This window comes from Triticum aestivum, chromosome 2A, assembly GCF_018294505.1.
Source record: "Triticum aestivum cultivar Chinese Spring chromosome 2A, IWGSC CS RefSeq v2.1, whole genome shotgun sequence".
Taxonomy (NCBI): domain Eukaryota; kingdom Viridiplantae; phylum Streptophyta; class Magnoliopsida; order Poales; family Poaceae; genus Triticum; species Triticum aestivum.
The window spans coordinates 209,030,828-209,036,056 of record NC_057797.1 but is presented as its reverse complement, the minus strand read 5'-3'; positions in this window follow the sequence as shown (position 1 = coordinate 209,036,056).

The following is a 5,229-nucleotide window of genomic DNA, read 5'->3' as shown; positions in this document are numbered from 1 at the left end:
CTGAAACTTCTTTTTTTGTTGTCCAATGTGTCCGTTCGTGAGAAACATCTTGCGGTAAAACTTAAGCCTCATGGACAATAGTAGCCTCGCATTCAACAGGAAGAATGTGATAAAGCTTCTGTTTGCCTGGTTGGATGCATATCCTTCCATCGTTGTTACCCTCAAACGAATGTCGTGAGAACTAAGAAAATCCTGGTGCTTATTACACCACCGATTGGTTATACATTTTTTTCCATGTGGTAGCACTGCCTAAGTAGACATGAAGATTGAAAATAGTTAAGGTCTGAACAAAGAGTATGTCAAAAGAGAGACAGCTGAATGATTAATTCTAGTACAATATATACGGGCTTTCAATGTGCATGAAATCATCACCTCTATATATAAATTCTCTAGAGATGGAAAGCATCATAGCAAGCCAATAATTATGTTTAGATCAAAACTAAACATTCCGATATAAGATCTTGACAGAATCCAGCAGCATTGATAGGCTATCCATGGACGAAATCTTCATTGAGCATATAACATAATATTAGTACCCAAAGTGTAATCCAAGATCATATAAAACTTATGCACACAAATGAAAAATGCAGCTTATGATTACAAATGTGTAGATGATAATATACGGTACCTGAATAAGTGTGGAGCCAAACACCAACTTGTTGTGATCATCAAACGGATCACGAATTACACCCATGGTCTCTAGTTTGGGCACAGAGACGACAGTTATTTGCGAAGGTGTATAAAAATTATGAAGGAGCGACCTTTCAAGTGAAGGGGCATCTTCGATGATGAGCTCCTGTCCTTCAAAACAAATTCCAATGCTTTTAAGGTGAGGCAACTTTATTTTGAGATAAATGATAGGGATTTCTATTCCCAAAACAATCAGCAAGCGCTCTAGGGCAGGGCAACTAGAGTTGATGATGCTATGCAGTGAGGCCTCCAACAGATAAACCACCCCAAGTGGAAGTTTTTTTAGCAGTGGGAGTCGAAGCATTTGTACCAGATCGTCTCGTAGATGGCACCGGGTGAAGGTGGTGGTGTGGAGAGAGGAGGAAAACCGCGAGATGGACAACGGTGGCGTGGGCACGAATTCTTGGCGTGTTCATGGTATGAAACTTTCGTGGTAATGGCAGAAATCAAACTGTTGGAGTTTTCTGAATTCAGGGGATGTCAGCCAAGCGTCCACCGTGCCGGTTACGGACAGCAGGTAGCATGTCGGGATGCACATGAATTGAACGGGGCCCTGCTGGTGATAGGAGACGATGGATCTGAGGAGATCAAATTCAGGAAGGACATATATCTAACGACAGTCAAGATTGAGGGGCGTGGTGCACCATAGAGGGCGCCATCGAGTTGAGAGGACTTGTGTGTGACATCAATCCTTGGTGGGGAGAAGCGAGATGATCTCCTCAAGGATGACGTCCGGGAGATCGCTGATGCGGTCCACCGGAGATTCTACCGGTTCCTCAGATCCGGGTGCAGAATCTACAACCGGCGTCGCCGCTGGCGGGAGCCTCATCTTCTTGGCACTAGGGCCAGCCGACTCCATTTTCCTTGTGGGCACCGCACCGAGCTCACTGGTTTGAGCAGAGTAGACAGAGACGAGCCTAGTGGCAGTGTGAGTGGGGAAGGAGGGCTGGGGTTTTCTGGAGGAGTGGAAGAAGAGGAGCAGGCACTTTCTGTACTAGTGAGAAAGAAGGTGAGCGGGGGTTTTCTGGGCGAGTGAGGAAGATGGGGAGCGGGGGGAATTGGGGGGAGACGAAAGCGGGAGAGTCCAGCGAGCTGTAGTATAAGTGGAAGCGAGGAGGAAGGAGGGTTTTCCTGGTATCGCCCCCTCTTCAAGAAATATGGGCTTCTCCTCGCAAAAAACAAAAAACAAATGGGCTTTAAGATGGATAGGCTTTTGTATCAGCCTAGTCGGCTGCCCGTGTTTCGTACTGGAGGGCCTTGTGTTAGAGGCAGCCCGAGACACTCTCCATCTTATTGCCCATTCGAAAGAAAAAAAAGAGACACCTCCAGCTTATGGCTACTCATCGGTAACCTTTTTCAACTTGGCATCCACCAAATTAGAGGATGCGGTATTGGATGCAGACACTCACACTGGTCGCGTAGCGCGGCAAAGTGAGGTGTCAAATAACATGCCTACAATGTACTTACTAGATTGTGAAGGTTCACAAGCTAGTAAACATTTGCATTAAACTAAGCTTCAGAAGATACGGTATGCATACTAACATTCAGAAGAACAAAAGTTCAACATGTTTATGCATCTCAATGATTCACCATACTATAACCAATACAAAACTATGAGAAGGTGTGGAAATAAAGAAAATCAGTCGATGCTTCTCTAAGCAAAGGGTCTCCCTGCGCACGCATTAATTTCCATGACATGCTTGTTTCTTCTCAATGTTGTGAGCACTTTGAGCATGTTGGCAACTCCACAGCTAGCTAGCCGCCTCATCTTGCAATTGATGCTGACACATTTACAGCGAACACATGAGGGAATAGAGATTACTCAACATCAGTCCATATTGTGCAGTTCCCCTGAAATCATCTTCATTGTCCTGAATCTGAAAAGATAGGAAAACAATAGCTATACTTAAACGGTGTTGCAAAATAGTAACACATATCAATAGCTCGCCTTGACAAAACATGATCATCTGGACGAAGGGGATACATACCTGCCTGAGGAAGATTATATATAATTTCATATTTCCTTGGTTGATTTCCACCTTCAGCCGCACTGCTTGTTTGCTACTCCACACATGACAGGATCGTTCCGCACTGCAATCAGCAAGTCAACATACGAATAAGCTTATTTCATCTTGCGGTGGTGATTGTACCTAGTTAGGAATGTAGGAATACCTGGAGCACCATAAGGTTAGCTGACAGCGGGTAGATGCAGCCATATAAGTTTTGTGCGGTGCTACTAAAATTGAGGTTTGTATCCCTTCCCGTTATGAGAATTCTTCTTGAAGTTGGTAGAATGTGATGGCTTATTCTTTGCATCAAACTTGCCTTTCCCCTGAGATTTGTTCTTGTTGTTTTGGGGCTGGTTGGGCTAGAAGTTCTTCTCGTGTACCATGTGGGCACTAGAAGCTCCCTCAGCGACCCAAGCACGTGTGTCTTTTGCTCTCGCCTTCTCTTCAAAATGAAGAGTGCTAATGAGATCCGAAACAAAAAACTCATGTCTGTTGTTTTTCAGAGAAGTAGCAAAATCATTTCACGAAGGTGAAGCTTGGCAATGATGGTCCCAGCAACAAATTTGTCCGGCAACACAAACTTGAAGTACTCAAGTTCCTTAGTGAGTGACTGTATCTCATGAGTGTGCTAAACAACATAGCGCTCATCAGTCATCTTGTAGTCACAAAATTGCTCCGTGACGTACAACTCATTGCCAGCGCCTGAGGCCCCAAACGTGGCCTCGAGCGCAGCCCACATGTCTTTGCCACTTTCAAACGACATATATGAATCCACAATGGAATCATCAAGAACACTCAGCAGGGCGGCTTTGAAGAGGGTATCCATATTCTCAAAAGCTTCCTGGTGTGTAGGATTAAGATCGCCCTCAGGCTTACCCTTAGTGGCATCATAGCAGTACATGATCTGAAACCAATATACTGCTCTTGTGGCCACCTTTTATATTGCACCCCCTTAAAAGTAGGCGTCTTCAAAAGCGCAGCAAAACCACTCGGAGTAAATTGCCTACAATCAGGTTCTTGGATTGGATTGTTGAATATATGAGCAATTTACTATGAGATGTAATCCGAATCAACAGTAAATAGATCATGACGACAATTGCAAAGATCAAAGTAATGATGTGGACTAAACCAGGAGGACAAAATCACATACTGTACAGCGGGAGCAGAACCGTTGTGGTTGATGTTGTCACTCATGTCGTTGATGAAGAGGTTACCGGGGTCATGGAAGAAGGTTGTCGTTGATGAAGTCGTCGCTGGCAGCAGTCACAGGAGTGTGCTCCCCAAAAACCTGATCGCCCCTCTCCCGTACAGGATCACGAAATGCGGGGTTCAGAGGACTGCTGTCCCTTCTCGTGGTGCACGCCGGAAGGAGGGATGGAGAAGAATTGCGTGGCGGCGCTAAGATCTGGAATGGTGCGAATCCATATGATAAAGCAGCGGCTAGGGTAGAGCCTGTCAAGTCGGTCATACAAGTAAGACCAAGTAGTATAATAGTAGGCCTTTGGCCCAAACCCCACGTCCAAGTCAATAATATCCCCACTATCCAAAAGAATCAGAAATGACTGAGTAATTAAGGCGTCTGTTAATTATTAATTAATGACTTAGTAAATTTTCTAACTCACACCACACTTAGAGCATGGTTAATGTATAGCCAACATCCGGCTATATGAAGTTGACACATCATCTAGAACCAACCTAATACGGAGCCTGCTTACAATAGTTAGTCCCTTTAGTATAATACTATATCATTAATAATGGCCCCACATTTTGTCTCACAAAGTATGTGTAGTCTGAAATGACGAGCGTGCAGCGGGCGGTGCCCTCGCTCGGCATGCTACTTCAACGGCGGAAGCATTGAGAGGTCGCGTCGCCTTGACTTGCCATCAATGTGGAGCGGCGGGCTCAGCTGGCGCCGGGCGGAAGGTTTCGATTTTTTATTTAGTTCCTGTGCAGCTACCGTCCAATATTTGCGTGTGGTTGTTTCTAGAGTAAAAAAGAAGGTACCCCTACTTATGTTACTCCCACTATGGCTAGCCTTGCACTTGGCTCTTCGCCTCTTCCAGAAGTCGAACAATAATGGTTGTACTACAGTAGTACTTCTGGCAATCTGACACCAAATGAACTACTGCACGTCCACCGCTTCTAAGCAAAAGTTTCTCCTCGTGCTAAGAGCCACCGTGCATGCATTGGTGAGGGAGAAGTTGTAGTAAGCAAGCTTCTCATCGTTCTGCGAGTTGACGGGACACATCAAATTTATTTCGTACTTACTCTGTCCAAAAAAGGGCTGACCTTGTCATGGCTACCATCCCGTGCTCCGTCGGTGAGTACATGCACTATTCATGTGCCATCGAGGAGAAAAATATTGCGTATAGGAGTAGGTGTCATCGAAGTGCACGACTCACTTACGCACTGCTTATCTGATTATCTCCATTTTCTTGCATGACACGTGCACCTTGATGCTAGATGTCTCGCGTGTTGGCAGAAGGATGAACAAAGCTCATGTAAAAAAAGAGTGGAAGAATATAGATTC